The sequence below is a fragment of the Pseudonaja textilis genome, chromosome 2, assembly GCF_049901715.1.
Source record: "Pseudonaja textilis isolate UNSWEBS1 chromosome 2, rPseTex1.2, whole genome shotgun sequence".
Taxonomy (NCBI): domain Eukaryota; kingdom Metazoa; phylum Chordata; class Lepidosauria; order Squamata; family Elapidae; genus Pseudonaja; species Pseudonaja textilis.
This window is the reverse complement of record NC_141991.1, coordinates 111330366-111350753: the sequence shown is the minus strand read 5'-3', so window position 1 is coordinate 111350753 and position 20388 is coordinate 111330366. Positions and strand designations below refer to the sequence as shown.

At 39.3% G+C, this 20388-nt stretch overlaps 1 protein-coding gene across 3 annotated transcripts in view; it reads left to right on the top strand.

The window, feature by feature from the left end:
- Positions 1-20388, top strand: part of RBFOX3 (RNA binding fox-1 homolog 3) — a 460885-nt gene that overhangs the window by 146739 nt on the left and 293758 nt on the right. For all 3 annotated transcript variants that reach the window (XM_087924925.1, XM_087924926.1, XM_087924932.1), the window contains one exon: positions 19957-20077. The gene's annotated coding sequence lies outside the window, so the exon portion shown is untranslated. The remainder of the gene's footprint in view (positions 1-19956; positions 20078-20388) is intronic.

The following is a 20388-nucleotide window of genomic DNA, read 5'->3' as shown; positions in this document are numbered from 1 at the left end:
CACCAGACTTGAAATTCTAGGCATAGAAAACCTAGAACTACGCTCTCTTCGGTCTGATCTAAATATAGTATATAAAATCATACATTGCAATGTCCTACCTGTCATTGAATACTTCAGCTTCAACCATAACAATACAAGAGCACACAATATATACAAACTCAAGGTAAACCGCATCAACTTGATTGCAGGAAATACGACTTCAGCAACAGGGTGGTCAATATCTGGAATACTCTACCTGACTCTGTGGTTTCTTCCCCAAACCCCCAAAACTTTAACCTTAGACTGTCTACTATTGACCTCACCCCTTTCCTAAGAGGTCTGTTGGGGGCGTGCATAAGCGCACCAATATGCCTACCATCCATGTCCTATTGTTTCTTTTTTTTCTTATTCGTATCCATTTCATGTATTCATAACTATGTTTATACTTATACCTGTTATCTTATAATCGCTTGACAAACAAACAAACAAATAAATAATTCTGCAAATGGTTTGGTTCTTTACTTAAATGGGCATTCCCCCCCGCCCCAACAGTTGAACATGCTGAACAATAAAGTAGCATTGCAAGTTTAATTATTGCACAAGAGCCTGCACATTTCCTAGAAGTGAGTGGGATTATTCACAGAAATGTTATCAGCCTTTCTTTTCATGTTCTGTTATAGTTGGTTCACACACATCATTTAATTTTTCATGCTTGCCTTCATCTCAGCCATTGATGACTCCCATCAACGTGCGAGATCATTTGGAAATTAAGGCTTTGATGTTCACGTGCAAGTCATTGTCAGCAACTATGTGTGAATTCAACCTTAATTTTCACCTTCTGCTTTGTTGTTAATTTTTTCCTAGAACTATGATAATCTCCCCTATTTTACATTGTAGACAGGTGTATAATTCAATACAAGTAAGGTTTGCAAGAACCAAGACAATATAAAAATGTAAATGCCCTTTTGCGGTAAAAGCCTCAGGAAAAGTTTGGGGAAATATTTTATGCCCCCATTAGAAGATGTCTTCTGCTACACTGTTTCAGATCAGTTGTTCATGTTTGAAGAGGTATTTTATAAATACTGATCCAAAAAGAAAAAAAGGGAAAAAAGGCAAATCTGTTATTCCTATTTCTAGCTTTCAAAGATTTGAGAATTGCCTGAGGACAAAGTTGTCTTTTTCCTTCCCTTTTGTAGTCGTTATTTTGGCAAATTAATTGCTGATGGATGTAGCTACCATATATTTATTTAGGACAGAGATGTCAAACTTGCAGGTCATGAGCTGACCCCACCCCCTCCCAGTTTAGTGAAGGGGGGAAAGTCCTGATACATCACGTGACAATGCGAATTTGATATCCCTTCTTTAGGACAATTCTCGGGGCAACTGTGTGGGGAAAAAAAAAATCATTTTCTTTCCTTATTATAAATTCTACCGTTTCTTGACAAGGAAGCCATATGTCATGAGACGGTTTAAAAAAGCCCTGAAAGGAATGATAGAAAACCCCACAACTGCACCCATAAATATTGTTCTGATTGACTGAATCACCATTATGTTGCCATTCTCAGTGCCTTCTATGGGTTTTCTGCGATGCAGTTATGTGGGCTCTTTGCTGTGAATGCAGCATGGGCACACAGGATGGTAGTTTGGTCGATTTCTCATTAAGGCCATGAGGTTTATTAATCATCTGTGGAGAATCAAGTCTTTCTTGAAGAAGTAAAACATTCAACAATGGAACTTGTCTATTGACTGGTATGTGCTGCTGGCCAGCATTGTCAACACATGTGGTCTGTTGGAACAGCGTGTCTTATCTCTTAATTCTCCCAGACATCTGGCTTGGTACTTAAGCAAAACATTTTCTTTCCCTTTCTTCTTCCTGCTGAGACAGAAACTGTGCATAAGCCCCAAATGCTGATTTTATTCTGGTGTACCAACTATCCAGAAAGAAGACATCTAATATTTAGTAATACTGTTCTTAAGACGGAAAAAGGAAGAGGCTGCAACTTTATGCAAACATTATTAATGTTGCTGTTAGTGTTAACTGTGATAGTTGGCATGATGACTTTCAGGGGTTTGGGTGGCTTCTTGACTGGAGTATTTTTAATTGGAGATGGCTTTTAGGGGCCTTTGTTTGAACTACGTTAATTTTGGGCCTGGACTCTTATACAAATATTCCTTCATCAAGAAGAGTCTATCAATTGTTGGAACTAATAGCTCTGGAGATGTAAGGCCCATTGATTGGAAGCAAGTGATGTACTTGAAAGAAGGACTACTGTAGAACATGTTCTTAAATAGCCAATGCTTTTCTAGTCTTGCAAGCTCCTGTTTTAAAGGGATTTCTAAAACGCAGGGAGTGCTACTTTCTTTTTCTGCTACAGTCCCTATGGGGCTTATAATAGCACATTGGCTATTCGTGGGTGTTTTATGTTAAGGATTAGTCTCAAGTACCTTTTGGGATGCTCAAAATTGGGGAGTAAGTGGAGATTTAAAACTGCTCTTTCAAGTAATTGTAATACACAGTCCTGTGTGTTCTCAATATACACCACATTGGAAAGACTAAGGCCTATGACTTTTCAGTATACTGCAATATTCTCCTTTTACCAGGGCTTTAGACCTCTATTGATGAGGAAAATAAGCATCCTCATTACATATTCTTACTTGATTAGCTAATGCACTTTCAGAGCCTTAAAAAAAAAATCCTAATCTTTGAACGTATTGCTTAACCAATCTTATTTCTACTGTGCATTCAGAAGCCTGGAAAACAATAAAACTTTTTGGATTAGACCCAAATGCTGGGTTTTGTTGTTGTTGTTGTTTTAACTATGGCAAATTGACCTTTGAGACCCTCAGCAGTGAGCCTGAATGGAAGTGATTTAAAGCAAGCGTGCTGCTTGGAATATTTATCGTGCTTATGCAGAAAAAGGACCGCAGCAGATTAATTGCCATCTGCAATTGAGGAAATGCTGAAGCTACGGTTGCTTTTACATGTGTATCTCTCCTGGCCATACCGGGAAGAGAAATTGCTTTGTAGAAATGAGTAAAAGTAGTTGCAGTTTGGGTCAGAGAAAAGCAGAATTGATCTCTAGCCCTTACTATAGATTAGGTTCAAACACAGCCAAGCAATGTTTTATTTTTAAGAATGGTTTGTTGACCAAGCCACAAAGACCTGCATATATTTAAGTAAATTGCAAACCTTGTACAAACCACAGTGCCTGATTTCAATATGTTGAGTCAAAACTAATTTTTTAGGCACAAGTGGATGCAGTCACAGAAACATCAAAAGAATTTTCAATGATGCCCCAGAATACATTTTCAAAAAGCTTTCTCTACAATAAATAAATGGCTACCATTTATAGTACACTCTCTTTAAAAAAATGTAATGTATGCTGTGTTTTGATGACAACTAATTGCAAGCCTAGTTGATTCATTCTGGAAAGAATGCCAAACTTTAAAGAGCAAAGTAAATGTAACATTTGTTCTTTAATAAATAAGGTTATTTTAAAATGCTGCATCTTTAAGAAAGCCACTCACTATTCCACTTGTATGTGGGACAACAATGAAATTCCTTCTAAACAGAACGACTGTATTATTTTCTTACTGGAGATATCATAAAGAAACTTGTGCATTTTAAAAACTAAAAACTTCATTAGTTAATAATATGGAATAAGTTTTCATGGATCTGATCAACCTCTTCAGATAAATATGAAATATGGGCTTAAGTGCATGTAAATTTATACTACAGTAAATTACAAAGCTATGTAACTTGAAAGTAGTTTAAAAACTGGTATGTTAAAAACAAGCCCTGGAACTCTTTCTTCTCCTCAGAAAGGCAGATCGAAGTATCTGCAGATGGAACATCCATTTCTGAAAGTCAGCTGCTCTTTTTTGTCCCAGAAGATATTGAATGTATTCTGAAATGCTTCAACTCAACCCTAACGAGACTGAGTTACTGTGGGTTTCAGTTGCCACCCCCCTAGGTCAGTGGCCCCCAACCTTTTTTGTGCCACAGCCCGGTACCGGCATCACAAAATGATCCGCGGCCCGGTACCGGCATCAGCACGCATGACAAAGCAAGGCGAGCCGAGCGACCGGCCAGCCAGCTGTCCCCCACTTCTCCCCACCACCTTCAACTCCTCCTTTGTCGATGGGCTTCGCTTCGGGATGGCTTCGGAATGGTCACTCGGCTCGCCTTGCCTTGGGTGCTGAAAGAATCCTCGTGCCTTAGTTTCGTTCGAAGCCGCCCCCCCTTCGATGAAACTAAGGCGCGAGGATTCCTTCAGGACCCAAACGCCGCTTTCCAACTGAAAAAGCTCACCTGGAAGCACTTTCTCGTCAAACAAGATGGCGGCGCCCAGCAAACCGGCGGCCCGGTAGGAAATGTTCCACGGACCAGTACCGGTCCGCGGCCCGGTGGTTGGGGACCCCTGCCCTAGGTCACAATAGAAGAATAGAGTAACAGAGTTGGAAGGACCTTGGAGGTCTAGTCCAACCCCCTACTCAAATAGGAGACAATACCATTTCAGACAAATGGTTGTCTGAATCTCTTCATAAAAACCTCCAATGATTGATTACCTACAACTTTTGAAGATAAATCATTCAAATGGCTAGTTGTTCTAATTGTAAGGAAATGTCTCCTTATTTCTGGGTTGCTTCTCTGCTTGATTAGTTTCCATTCATTGCTTCTTATCCTGCAACTGTTCTTCATCTATTTTAGCCTGTAGGTCTGGAACTCTCTCATTGTTAAGTCTGAATGGGGTAAAATAGTCAGGAGATAGCCATGGCCAGAAAGGCTTTTGCACAAATTTATCTGGTGTGCAACTCACACAAGTGACAACTCTGCATTTGCACGCCAAGCTGTGTTCATTCCTAGATCAGAAGGCACTGCTCACTTTCATCCATGCCTTGGTCACTTCCCATTTGTATTGTTGCAATGCAGTCAACACGAGCCTGCCACTAAACAGCATTTAGAAATTTCAGCGATCCAAAATATGGTGGCACATGAAATTTTGCAAGTGTCATGGTATACCAATGTAATTTCACTGCCACACGACCAACACTTCCAGTAGGTTCTGGGTACAATTCAAGGTGCTAGTTATAAGCTTTAAACATCACATGGTAATGGGCTAGGTTACTTGTAGGCCTATCTCCAGTGATTTTATCTGCCCTATCAGATCTAGTAGGGTGGGCATGCTGCAGGTCCCTTCTGTGAAGCAGTGTCAAATGGCAGGACTCAGGTGGTGTGTCTTCTTTGTAGTGGCACCTGCTCTATGGAATAAATTCTTCACTGAGATTTGAACAGCTCCAAATCTGCTAACCTTCCAGAAGGCCGTAAATGCATATTTGTCCCACCAGGCATTGAGGCCAAAATGTTAATAGAGCCCAGCATGTATGTATGTTGATTGGCTTATGCTGTTTGAAAATTTTTGGTCTCGGGCTATTGGAAAGTTTTTTAGGATGTCTCAACTGGATTTTTAATTGGTTACCATTTTTACTTTTATTACATGCCACCTAGGATTGGTTGAGATGAGTTTATAGGATCATATAAATGTATTAAATTTATACATAGATGCTCAACATATTTGGATCAGTCTGTTCTGAGGAACAAATGGAATATTCCAGGAAAGAGACCCATCTATTTTTCATGTTCCTGCTAGAAAAGAGAGCTACTTCTTTTGTGGAGTTTTCTGTAAATAGAGCATTTGAGCTATATCTCTCCCCCTCTCCCTTTTAGAGTAGGAAGACACCTTTCCCTGTCTGCACAAGCTGCAGCAAGGGCATTTCAAGGGACATGTTTAGAAAAATGAGAGATTCTCTCAATACACAGCAGGAGCCAACAGGAGTACAAAACATAAGCCAGGCAATACAAATGCAGCCGTATTGTATCTAGTTCTGCAAGTTAGGGCATTGGCTGTATGCATTCATGTAAGAGCAGGACAAATTCTCTGATACTTCCCTAAAGGAAGATCAAAACCAAAATGTTCTTCAATGCCTGCCTTGATATGTATAAATAGAGTTTGATCTGAACTTGGCTTGGGGAATATAAGCAAGAAATTATGTTTTCAAGTGATTTTGCAAGTCCAGCTGACCTTCATTTAAACCTCAATTATGATGAAACCACCTAGGAGTGAAAGGAGAAAGTTATCTTGATTATATTTTGGTTATCTTGGAGCCGTGGTGGCTCAGTGGGTAGAATGCCATACTGCAGGTTCCATCCTGATGGGGCTCAAGGTTGGCTCAGCCTTCCAAGGTCGGTAAAATGAGGATCTAGATTGTTGGGGGCAATACGCTGACTCGGTAAGCTGTTTAGAGAGGGCTGTAAAGCACTATAAAGCAGCATATAAGTCTAAGTGCTATTGCTGTTTGGTACTCATCCCTCATTTCTCATTCTGATAGCCATTGCTTTTTAAGAATGTGAAGGTAACTGAAGTGAGCAAGAGTTTGTATTTTTAACAATAGAAAATCTATTTTGTGTTGAAAACTTGTTAATCTCAGAGGACGAAGCAAATGCTGCCATTGTTGTTACTAATTACTGCCTAAAAGTATCAAAATAGATAAAGCTCTGCCAAATGTTAAAGGGAAAGAAGATTCAAAAGGGAAAGTGAAGAAATAGATTTGGGGTGGAAATATCGTCTTTATAAAACGAGCTAAAGTATAATGAAGTGGGAGGGTAGTTTATTCTTTTCATAGGGGTGTTCCTTGCTTCCTACCAGTTATTATATTCCTTTTCATTGACTTGGCTAAGTTGGACATCTCAATCAGATATGTGGATTCCCGTATTGGTTTCTTTCAAATGTATTTTGTAAAATATGAAGCTTTGAATATTTTTGTTGGAAGATAAATATTTTGGAAAGTGATGAGGAATCCTTTATGTTGACTTGTTAAATAAAAAGAGATCATATGAAAAACCAAACATGTTTCAATGGTGGCCAACCAAGTGCTCATCAGAAGCCATCAAGTAGGGAAATACTTGAAAAGCCTTCCCTCTTGCTTGTATCCCACAGCATTTCTATGAAAGGTTGTTGCCTTTAGTCCTAGAAATGGCCAAGGGCTATTATAATTCACAACCATGGTGATGGTTTTATCCTTTAGGAATCATTCAGCTTTTTCTAAAGTTATCTAAACTGGCCATTGTTACATCTAAATGGAGAAATAAGGACTGTAAGCCTTATTTAATTGAGTATGGTGGGTAGGGGAAAGGGGCAATGTATGTCCATTAAATCTGAATGTCCATTAACTTTGAATTTAAATCTAGCATCAATTTATGTCCATCAAGCAAATGGTGTCATTTATAGTAAAACTCTTAATTTAATGTGCAAAGACTTAATTGAGAGGTCCTTGGTGCTCTCTGAGCTGGGTTCGTTTTCTTTACCCAAACGAGGTATCATCATCAGTGCTAGTAAGGAGTGTAGTTTGCGGTCAGTTTATATTTTAGTGGCTTACCTGTCAGTCAAAGACTTAATTTAATGGATAAATCTTCAACGTAGAAAATGCTGTCTGCTAAATCAGCTTGGAATCTGAATGAAAAATGTGCTGTTGTATAGAAACTCTTTTAAACAGAGGTGTGCTAAAATGGATTTTACAGTATTTTGTTCTTATTTGTCATGAAATTTCCACTATACAATGTCAGTGACTGACTCTGGATTCTTCTATTTGAAAAAAAGAAGAAAAACGTTTCCCTCTTCCTTTAATTTATTTTTATTCCATGATCATTTTGTCATGGTACTGCTTACATTTTTCACGTAAAAAGGCCTAAACAATGTGAAAGAGGATCTTGATATTTTAACAGTGCCTACAAAATGATCAACAGGAAGGGTAGCACTCTATAGGTTGTGTTCTGTTACACAACAACATTGACTGGAATGGAAGGAGTGTGTGGAGCTGCCTTCTGCTATGGTACTTGCTGCACTATTCAACTTTTATGTGAACAATTTCTGGAATTGCTGTATTAAACTTTTTCTTCAACTTTATCAAATGTGCAATTAAGCAGTAATTTGTTTTCTGCTCTCTGTAAAGACAGTTGCCCATTCATTATTCAAATGGTATAACAAAAAACCAAACAAACCAAGAGGGCTATAAGTAAGCCATATATGATGTAACTCATAAGTATAGGATTGCAGGCTATAAAAATAAATACTAATTTGTAAAACCAGAATGTGTAACATGTTGCAGTCATCACTGATGATGCCAAAATGTATATATCTACTTTCTGTTCATCATTCTAATTTGATGTTCAAATCAGAGTTGGGCAATCTATAGTTCCTGAGCAGACTCCTTTAACTGTGCCACCAAATCTCAGCATATTTACCAAAAACCAGTGTGCATTCCAGCCATTTGGAAGTAAAGTAATCTTAGCCTTGCTTTAAAGATGTTCCTTGCCAAAAACCAAGTATTCCTTTTTTTCATCCACCTGTGTGATGAAACCATATTCACTTTAATTCTGTGGAGATTTTCAGTCATCCAGGTCATGGTTGTCTCAAAGGTGCTTTTCAAAAGGCTACCGGGCTTTGTATTTTCCTTGAAGACATTTCCCTTCTCGTCTAAGAAGCTTCTCCAGTTCACTGAAGGCCGAAGAAGCTTCTTGGATGAGAAGTGAAACATCTTCAAGGAAAAAACAAAGAAAGTCCAGTTGCCTTTTGAAGAGCTCCTTTGAGAGGTACTCGCTTTACTTCATTGCCTGGGCTTTTAGCCCAGCCCCGTATCAGATATGGCCTCCAGCCTCCTTGCTTCTTACCGGCTTAAGGCAAATGGAAATTGGAATGCTTTCTGATTTCCCTGAGGAGAAATTATTTATGTAGCACGCTAAGTAAGTATAAAAGCCAGTTTAGTGTAGTAGGTCAGGCATTAGTCTAGAACGGGGGTGTCAAACCCGCAGTGTCACACGACATATTGGGGCTTTCCCCCCACTTTGCTAAACTGGGCGTGGGCATGGCCAGCACATGACGCATCCAGGAGTTGACAGCCCTGGTCTAGAAACATGGAAATTGTGAGTTATAGTCCTACTTTAGACACAAAGTCAGCTGAGTGACCTTGAGCCGCTCATGTTCTCAGCCCTCGGAAAGAGGCAAGGGCAAGCCGTTTCTGGGAGGAGGGGGGGAACCTTTGCTGAGAAAATTGTAAGGAGTCACCGGGAGCCAAGTCTGAAAAAAGTCATTAGACTGGAGTTAACATAACGTGCGCTATATTAATGTGATGGTGGCTTGATATACAGAACTTACTAAGACATGGTGTGGTTTGTCTGGTCTGGTATTAAACCATAGCTTATGGTAATGCACGTTATGCAGAGAAAACTGACATTTCCCCTGCTCCCTTATAGAGGAATGGGGGAAAGTAAAAGAAGCAGTTACTCTAGCTTCCCTAGGCCTTGTCAGCTTCCTTCCAAAAATTCCCCAGTCATCAGGATATTGCCCAGCAGTCTGGCCACAGTAGCATGATATTCTTTTGTGTGCTGCTAGTACCTCTCATCCTGCAGTAAAAACCAGTGAGTTTGGTCAAAAACTATAGTGTGCGTGTGTGTGCCACAGAGATACCTTCAGTCAAAAAAGCAAATTGGAGCAGATCAAGCCCAGCTAGGTGTTTGATGGCACCATACATGCTTGACAAAGTCAGCTTGGCCTTTCTTTAGTGCAGAGAGTTTACACTGTCTACCTTCCCATTCTTAGGTATTGTTGTTGAGACACTGAATGTCCAGAAGGTGATGTTTTTTCTCTTTTTCTCCATGAATGGCATGTGCCAGATAAGCTGAAGGGAAAGTTGTGGTGCTTCTCTAATCTTCTGGTCTCTTGCCTGTGTCCCTGTCAGCAGTGATAAATCCCCCTGACTTCTCTATTGGCAGGATGTATCAGCTAAGCCATCTCTGCAGCTCCTTCCTTTTCTGTCTTAACAGGGAGCTATTTTGTTTCTTGGGTGATGTTGATGCGGCGGGGCTATGCTTGGGGGATGTGTTCTGCCGTAGCAGCACCATACTCCTATTTAATGCAAAGACTCCCACAGTTCATGGGGTGTTCTCAGCCATCAGCAGCCTGCATGGATGACTAAGAGAATTCTACAAAAATAAATGATTACATGATATTTCTCATTTTCTGCTGCGTGCACTTTTGTGGCCACAGAAAGACGGAAACAGAAGTCTTTAGGATATTTCTTATAAACGGCTATGATTGAAGAGAATGTGCTTGCTAATCAACATATTGTCATCATAGAAGTGGAAACATTGCTATATACTGCAGAGACCTTGTTCACTAAGTGCCAGGCCTTTCATATCATCCTTAGGAATTCCAAAGCAGTGTTGATAATGTTGCATTACCTAGGTCAAGCCAAGTGCATACGTAATCGTCAAGCTTTGGTTTTTACAAATGTTGACAGGTAGATATAAAAAGTATGGAAGATGACCTTGACAAAAATATGCAATTATTGTTGCCTAAACAAAAGCATTTTTTAGGTCCAGATCAGAGGTCTCCAACCTTAGCAACGTTAAGATTTGTGGACTTCCTCAGCCTGAGGAATTCTGGGAGTTGAAGTCCACAAGTCTTAAAGTTTCCAAGGTTGGAGACCCCTGATCCAGATAACATTCGGAAGCATTTCATTGCACTATTAAACGGGGGAGGAGTTACGGCACAATTGGATCTGCAAGATTCTATTATTATAACCAGTCTCTTTTTTGAACCTATGGCCATGGCGATACTGTGATGGATTGTCGTATGTGTGAGGATTGGTGATAGGTTACTTTTTTCAGTGCCATTCTAACTTTGAATGGTCAGTAAACAAAAGATTGTAAGTTGAGGACTGGTTGTAATGCAAATAGAGGAAGGCTGAATTTCCCACACTGTTTTAATCAAATCTACCTGAAGAGGTTAGAGAAGTTTGAAGTGCTCCAGGCAGGTCTCACGTAGTGTATGAAGTAGCAGCATTTTATGCAAAGTTCTCTCCATGGCCATAGTATCACAGGTAGAGCTGAGGCTGAGAATACTTCATAACACAGCAGACTTAAGTTGCTTGTTTCCTGTGTTGATAATAACTGCAAATGAAGCCAGTTTAAGAAACCACTTTCTGGATTTCAAGCTGTGGCAATGATGTTGGCCAGGTGTTCTGTCCTGATGGCCCCTAATTGGTGGGTCCTCATGCTTCTTTACCCCTCTTACCTGTGCTGGGAAAGCAAATACCTTTCCTTTCTGTGAGCAGCTCCTTCAGGGTATGTGTTTTCTATTTGTGTCAGTAAGAATGTCCAACAGTCATAGAATCATGTAGTTGGAAGTGATATTAGAGGTCTCTAGTCCATCTACCAGTTGCTTGCTCACAATGATCATTTCATTAGTCCGTGGATAGGTTGATGGAGCAAACATGAAATGCCACCATTTCATCTTGCTTTCATTTAAGCTAGAAGGGGAAATTGATAAATTATTGCAAATTTCACTTCAGGCATTGCACTCAGTTCAAAGATATACTTGCTGAATGTGTGTATACATGCACACATGTGTATCCATACATGATTCCTACTTTTCCCACTCTTTCTCCTTGCAACTTTGCTTTCCTTTACCTTCTGTTAGCCCTTCCCATCCTCCTTTCCTTCAAGATCTCCCAGAGTTTAGATTTGTGGAATAGATTTAAATAAAAAAAGAAACAACAACAACAAAAGAAACATCCACTATTTCACCAATTCCACCAGGGAAGAGGCTTAAAAAATGAAAATGAAGGAAGATATACTGTTCATTGGAGGGTTTGTTTTTTTTTAAAAAAAAGAGAAATGGTCTAACATAGGGTATCCAACCTTGGCAACTTTAAGATTTTTGGACTTCAATTCCCAGTCCTCAAGTCTTAATGTTGCCAAGATTGGATACCCCTAGTCTGGAAGCTCAAGATGATGTAGCCATGGAAGGTAGCAACCAGTGACTCTGTCTGAAAGGGAGGCTATCATAACAGATGCTAGCAATGGGAGCAGAGATAATTACAGGTCACATGATCATGGGGATGCAGCAACAGTTGTGTGAAAAACTGTCATAAGTCACTTTTTTTTCCACTGCTGTTGTAACTTTGAATGGTCACTAAACAAATAGTTGTAACTCTAGGACTACCTATAATTCAGATGAGTACCTTGAAAGTTTGCCGGTTGTGGATATTGGTTAATTTTATATAGGGCATGTTGAAAGAACCTTTAAAGAACCTAGCCAGGTGAATGAATGAACTACAGTATTATGTCTCCTATCAGGCTCAACATCTTTATCAAGTTTTTTTAAAAAATAAGTGATGGGCAGGTTTTGATTAAAGACTCTGCTTCTCTTTCAATCATCTCAGTCAATTTTTGTCTGCTATCAAGGTCCTCATTTAATGTTCCCATATGGCAGCACTGCTTATCTTGTCAAATGTTGGTTGGTTATGAGTTTCCCCAAAGGCTGCTGCGCATAAAGTCAAGGTAAAATCTTGCTAGTGCCACGGGGGCAGATAATGCAAAATGGTAGCAAATATGAAAAAAAAAAGGATTTTATAGGAGAAGAACCAAAGTCCAGGGCATTGAAAGGAAACATGAACAAAATTGCTTATTTTTGATCTTCAAACCCTAGAGCACATGATCCAGGATAGCAACTTCTGTTGGGCTTGTGAGGAAAAGTGTCACAATATTAAGAGTCCCTATCTGAGGCAAAGCTATTTATAGTTTTGGAACAGACTGGCAGTGGGTGTATTCTTTTAAAGATTTGTCACCAAAGAATTCAAACCTGAAACCAAACTCTAACCAGCAGTCTGTTTACCAGTTCTGGAGAACCGAACTAGACGAATTGTAGAAAATTAAAATCTTGCAGTAGAGAGAAAAGAAAAAGAAATACACTATAGAAACTGAGAAGTATCCCTATTGGATACGGTTAGCAAAAGGATTTAGGAATTGAGTTATGATACATTACCTTGATAGGGACTGATAGAAAGAGCTGGCTAAGAAACCAGGAGGCCTTTTGGCAGTGAACTGACTCATGCTAAGCTGTTACCCAGCTGTGCCTTTCAAAAGAGGCTAATGAATGGGTATAATTAGGTAGAAAGGGAATTCCAGCTACTTGGAATAGGCTCCAAAGGGACTGTTTGCAAGATGTTGGTCTTCCTAGTTCTCTTTCTATGTTTTTTTACTCCCTTTCTTAAACTAATTTTATCTATACTGTTTGAAAATTGTTAAAAAAATAAGTTTATTCAGAAAAAACATGCTCTCAGCTAGCAATATCTGCAATGGGGGGATGACCTAAAAAGAAATATGTTCTGGATCTGATATGGGCATACATGTATGTGCTTGAACTTCCACAAAAACTCTTTAGCTGTTAGTATGGTAGCCATATATCACAAGGAAAATAGGCATTTGGGGTAAGCAGTGTTTCCTAAAGTGGGTATTATGTTGGGATCACATGTTTATTGTGCAAAGGCAGGAAAAGGCACAGTTTTGTTAAAGAGCTTCTGAGTACACCCACGCTGGACCCAAGGCATGTTTTCTACTTCACTCATATTCTGAAGACCATCTAATTGGGTGGATATCTGGTAACTGCATGGATCAGGGCTGTCAAAATTGCGGGCCGTGGGCCAGACACTTCACATGCTAGCCACAGTTTAGCAAGGGGGAAAAAGTCATGATACATCATGTGACAACACCATGACAACATGAGCTTGATACCCCTGGCATAGATGAATAACATAATATTGCAAATTATTACAGTAGCTCTTCGGTTCCTACCTGCAACTTGCTCATTCTTCTCCTTCTTTTTAATCTTAACCCCAAAAAGTATAGTATTTTTTTCTAGTTCACTAGTATTGTGGGCCAAAATATGTGTGTTTCTGCTTATTATAGGTGGTCCTTCACTTACAACCATTCATTTAGTGACTGAATTACAACGGCACTGAAAAAGGTGACTGATTACTGTTTTTCACACTTACGACCATTACAGAGTTCTCCACAACCATGCGATCAAATTTCAGACCCTTGGCAACTCGCATGTATTTATGACGGTTGCAGTATCCTGTGGTCATGTGATCATCTTTTGCGATCTTCTGACAAGCAAAATCAATGGGGAAGCCAGATTCACTTAACAACCGTGTGACTAACTTAATCACAATGATTCACTTAACAGCTGTTGCAAGAAAGGTTGTAAAATGGGGCAAAGCTCACTTAACAACTGTCTTGCTTAGCAACAGAAATTTGGGGCTCAGTTGTAGTCATAAATTGAGGACTACCTATAATTATCCTCCCAGGAAGCAGTCTGTGTTTATTTGGTACAGTACGGTTAAAGGTAACCTTCAATCTATAACTCTCTAAGTAGCCACCTCCAAATCTGCAGTTTGAAAGCATTTATCTTATTTCTCTTGCTTTTTCTCAGTGCCCAGCTTTTCCGAGCTCCATGTTACAAACATCGTAGTTCTGATATTCATATATTTATCTTCCATTATCCTGTTTGCCAGTGCCCTGTGAACAATCTCTTCTTTAGTTCTCCAGCATTACCATCCCTTCTAAATCAGATTAACCCAAGTTTTTCAGTTTCCTTTTTAGTTTCCTAATGAGCTCCTTGAAGTCTTCTTTTATTTCCCTCCAATGAAGCGGTATATTTTAAGTGGGTAGTATTTCAGCTTCCTTGTTTTGATTCCCACTGTCATTTCCTCTAGTTCTTCCTTTCTTATAATGTATATACTATATAAATTAAATCGATAGAAGGCTAACAAGCAATTTTGCCTCACTCCCTTTCCTATTCTGTATCGCTCCCTTTCTCCTAGTCTATTTTTTTACAGTAGTTTCTTCTTCATTGCAAGGAGTCCTGAGAAGAATATTAAAGTTTTGTAATACGCCCAATATTGTAATACGCCCAATAACTGTAATATTCTGAGAAAATCTACACCATCAAAGCTTTGCTATAGTAAGTAAAGCAGGTTAACCTCTTCTTTAAATTCACTTGCTCCCTTTGTTATCCGTCTTACCTTAGCTATCTGATATCTGCCTTTTCTGAAAGCTAAGCCTTGTTTATGTTGCATTCCTTGTTCCATGAAGGTTCTTCCTTGTAAGTTCTTAAGTAAAACTTTGCTTGAGTAAGTAATTAGTGCAATGGTTCAATAATTCCTATATTCTTTTCCAACTTCCATTATATGTATGTACAGTCTAATCTCTAGGCCAGATAGTCTTGTTCCATATTTATTGACATAGAGCAATATGAAACTTTAAACAGTTGAAAGGGTATTTCATCCAACTCTGGGCTATCCTCTTTAACAGCTGACCTATTACCTGCCTTGTGCAATAGGCTTGATTCATAGATATATTCTTTGTTCATAATTATTTCCACAATCCCATATGTAATGGGTTTCTTGTTTTTAATCTCATTGTCCTGTAATGGATTTCCTCAGTGAATAGTCCTCTCCTAGCTTTTGATTTCTCAGATCTTCTTACAAACATCTCTCATTTTTCTTTTAATTTTTCTTATTATCACCTACTTGTTGACAGAGTAGTTCCTTGTCCTTTCTTGCAAGACTTTGGAAGAACAAATGCTTTTATTTTCCTTCTTTCTTTGCTATCATGATAGCTTGTTCAAAAGCCACTTGGATCTTTTTGACTTTGAAATTGTGGGAATATTTATATCTGCTTCAGCCTTCATAATGCCTCTTATCTATTCCCATAGCTCAGATTTTCTTTTGCATAAGAGAGAATTGAATCTGTTCCTTGTATCAATCCTTTATCATAACTGTATGTCCTCTAGGTTTAAATCTGGAACAACTGCTCTCTTTAGTTTAACCCATATATTTGATGCCAATAATTTCTGATTCATAATTTGCATCCAGAAGTGCAGACTACTGACTGCTCTAAATTTTAAGGCAAATATTTAAATTATTAATTAATTTACCAAGTTTAAGGAAGGGGCATCTGCCAGAAATGTCTGCACGTAAAACTTCCCTTTCTAAATTTAAGAGCAAAAGCTATGCAACTTTGGTATGCCATGGAAAAGGAGAACATACAGAGAGTAAACCTGTTTCTGATTGAAGACACGTGCCCTTGGCTATTTCCTTTGAAAGATATGCTAGTTTACTTCCACTGTGTGAATAACTGATGTACTAGAGCTTTTAAATTTTAACTTAGACATCCTGATGTAGTATCTGTTGCTCTAAAACTCTTGCTTGAGCCTTGGGAAGTGCTTGTGACAGACTTTCAAAGTCGTAACATATCAATCTTTATATTGGTTGATCACTATACTTTATTTTGTTGTGTCAGTGGAAATTGGGGCTGGGTGGAATCAGAGAACCATAGAACTGTTAAGTCCAATTCTTTAAGGAAAGCCACATTAATTCCTCATTCATATGGCAAAATATGCATAGACCACTCAACAACGCTTTTGCAAACCCTGGTTTGAAAACAAATCAAAAAATGTATGTTTGCTTAAAATGAAACTGACTTCCAGTCCTATTTATTTATCGTTCCTGTGCCCCCCACATCCATTTCTATAATAATCCAATCTTGCTGGAGTTCTTTCTATACTACGTACTGTATCACTTAGAGACTTTATCTCTGTTTTGTCTTTGGATAAATCTTTGTTTCTGAAACCACATATGTTTTGATACATACTAAAGTATTTGAGACTCGTAGACCTATAAGTGGAAAATGTGACCATTCACTATCACAATTGATAGCTCTGTGAGTGCAAAATAAGGAGAGAAACAGCAATATCTCTGTTAGAAGGAGCAAGCTACTATTATAGCTAAGTTCCTATAAATGATGACCTGGTAGCCTCTTTGGAGGGATGGAGAATCTCTATATCTATGGAGCAGTGGTCGCCAACCAGTGGGCTGGGAACCACTGGTGGTCCGTGAGAAAATGTTGGTGGTCCGCAGAGAAATATCACTCCAAAGCACCCCCAAAGCAATTAATCCATGTCCGAGGGAGCAAAAGGATTGTATCGCTTGCATTGTGAACAACACAAGATAGTGAGGGGACCGGGGAAAGGGCAGAGGGGGGGAATTTGCCCCACTCGCCCCACACGCCTGGCCTGGCCACTGGGCTGCTTCTTTCTGCTTCTTTCTTTTTCTGCTTTTGGCTGCACATAAGGAAAGCAGCAAAAGTCTTTCTTTCTCTCCCCCAAACTCCACCAGAAATGAGTCTTTGGGACCCTGCAAGGCATCCTGCTCCAAGATGCTGCGCTGGCAAAGACTCGTTTCTGGTGGGGTTTGGGGGAGAGAAAGAAAGACTTCTGCTGCTTCTGCTGCTTTCCTTGCATGAAGCCAAAAGTCAGTCTCTCTCTCTCTCTTTCTCTCTCTCTCTCTCCCTGAGAACAGAGCTGTGGATGGTATCCTGTGATCCCAAATAAAGAATGATTGATTGGTAGAAAAATGGGGTGGGGAATTTTCCTGCAGACTTTTTGGGGGATTTTCCCAGGATCTCTGGTCTACAGATTTAAAATTTTGAGTTTGGTGGTCTTTGAGGCCCAAAAGGTTGGCGACCCCTGCTATGGAGGATTATTTATTTAGCTACCTTTGCCATTTTGCCCAGGAACATAAAGAATTGATCCCTGCAGAAACAGAAGACATCAAAGGGATATGTCTCTCAAAAGCTTACTCATATTCCCTGCTGCTACATTTCATACTTCACAAAGGTTAAACTGGGAAGAGCTGGGCATATCCACTTGGAGTTTCATTTTAGAGTTATCAGTCCTTCACGCTCCCTATTGATCTTATCCAAAAATAAGAAAAGTTGAAATTTTAACCAGGTTGTTTTGAATTTTAGAAAGACATAATAAAAGCCACTAATTATCTTTGTGGTAAAATTAGGCAGCATGTTTAAATGTGCAGTCAGTAAATGGGCTTGAGCAGATTTGTTGAACTTTGGCTGTATCTGTGCTGGCTTGGAGCAAAATTCCTTTCTGCCTCCTTCCAGAGGACTTGATGAGTGAGTGAGTGAGTGAGTGAGTGAGTGAGTGTGTGTGTGTGTGTGTGTGTGTGTGTGTGTGTGTGTTTATCAGGGTCTATTAGATTTGTGCTCAGAGCCTGATGGACACGGATAAGGGTCCCCCCCCAGACACGCTCCTCCTAAATTCAGAATAAACAGGTTCCAGTTCTATAATCTCAGCTGGTGGGCAAGTCCTTGGATCAACTTCACAAAATTGCTGGAGTGGTAAATAACATTGAGGACGGAGCAAGATATACACAATGCAGTTTGGATCGCTTGGTCAGCTGAGCCTTATTCCAGAAACATCTGTTTTAATGCAGCCACATACAAGGTCATATCTCTGGAAATAAAGATGATTGGCTAGAGGATGGACAGCTGAATCCTAAAAAGCACAGTGGACAGGATCCTTGTGGTATGACTGAAAATGCTGTTGCAACTGTTGAAAACAATCTCCTAAATGGTGCATCCCAGAAGAGAAAGGCCTGTCAAGCAATTGCTAGCTTCATTTCTAATTCTATGACTGATCATTGCTGCTATTGTAAACAGCATTTGAAAATGTGTTAAAAGCAAAATAAAAATATTATTTAATAAATATTGTATTTAATAATATTTACCATTTGGTGAAAATATATTTGGGTGGGATTTAGCTCAGTCCAGTAGTTGATACGGTAGACACAAGTAATAGAGAAAACACACGATATGCTTAGTAGATTAGCATCATTAGTAGCATTCTTCCACCTGTTATCAGCAGAAAGATTAACATAATTTATGTGCTGTTTGCCATATGTGATGGTCACATCATGGGGGGAGGATGTTTGTCCATTGTACATCCATACTGAGAAGCAGCCAATCATGCAGTGAAGTGTGTGTATATTCGCTAATCTCACAGAGCAGTCGCATAGTGATTTACATATAGGATTGGTAAAAATCCTTACAGAGAAATACCCTTCATTTCAGAACTATACTATGTCATGTGTAAAGAAATCTCACAACAAAAAGCAAAACTGGAAGTTTAAAACTAAACTGACCATAGTTTACATATTTGAAACAGTGGGTGTTTATTGAATGGATATCTCCTTGCTTACAAGTTTTGTGAGAAAAAAAATAAATCTAAAAATAAAACTTTCCAAAACTTGAAATATTCTCCCTCTCTCTCCGTCCCTCCCTTCCTCCCTTCCTCCCTCTCTCTCTCTCTCTCTCTCTCTCTCTCTCTCTCTCTGTGTGTGTGTGCGTGTGTGTGTGTGACTGCTTTGAAATTCTGGTCTAACCTTATATCTACTGTAAAAGGACTATACTAATAAATACATCTGTAATATTGGATAAACCTCCTATGCTGTTTATCTTCTTCTTGCTGAAACATACTAGAGGAAATGTAATTGTCAATAGCTTCATGAAGAAAGATTAATAGTCCCAAATACACAAATAAGTTTATTTGAATCTTCATGTATTCTTTGAGGTACAATTATAGTACATAATTCTACTAGGTTGCTTAATACAGGTTGGTACTACATTTGCAGTGGAATATTGTTCTTTTGTAGAATTTTTCATTTGACAATGCATGCAATTTAAGAGTGGGAGAGTTTTCTGCAGACTGCAGTCATGTGGAAACTTCTGATAGTGTCATACTGTCACAAACCAGCCAGTTAGGCAGAAACCTTTTTTTCCCCATTGGCTGCACTTATTTGTTCAAAGGAAAGGGAGGATGGGAGTTAGGACTACAGATCAGTCGTAAGCGGTCTGTGAGACAAATAGGCTGAGAACTTGGGGAGGAGCAGTTAAGGAGACTAAGTCTTTAATGTAGCCAGAGGCTCAGTGCATTTCTAATAGTGTGTGGAAGAGAGAATTCCAGTCACACAAGTGACATCTATATACATTCTGTCTTTTAAGCAAAGGGAGGGGGAACTCCTTTAAAGACAAAACAGGGCTTCTGAATTTACAGCAGTAATGTGAAAGAGGGAATTTCTTCTGAAATCCCTTCATTTAGACAATTCTAAAGGTGAAAGAAGTTTGCCTCTTGCATCCACAACCTTACAACCTCAAACCATTGTGATGTTTGATGTTCATGTCAGACTATAATTTCTTTCCTGCTCTTTTTTTTTTTTCAGACTAAGGAGCTAAAGTTTGCATAAAGAACTCGATGGCTTTGCTTTCCACCATACAGTGTTTATAGCTGCACTAGATTTCCTGAATCTCCAACGGAAGTGACGCAGCCCTTTGGTATTCCAGGTGAGAGTCTCCAGTGGGACCAAGAAGGGGAAATAGCTGCAACTGAAACATTTGTTTTTCTAAATGAATCACATGCTGGTTTTTGAGGTGTTCATCTTCATGGGTAGATGAGGCTCTGGAAAGGAGCAGGCTACCCAAATCTGACGAAAGTGTCTGGCAATTCTTAAAGCAGGAAAGATCGAATACAGAGCTGAGATTTGGGTGAACCTTCCCAAAAGACCTGCAGCTCCCTTGTGGGTCTTGCAGACTGCAAAGGGGCTGAATTTAGTGGTGCTTCTGCTTTTTATTTGGCACCTTCCATTTACTATGAA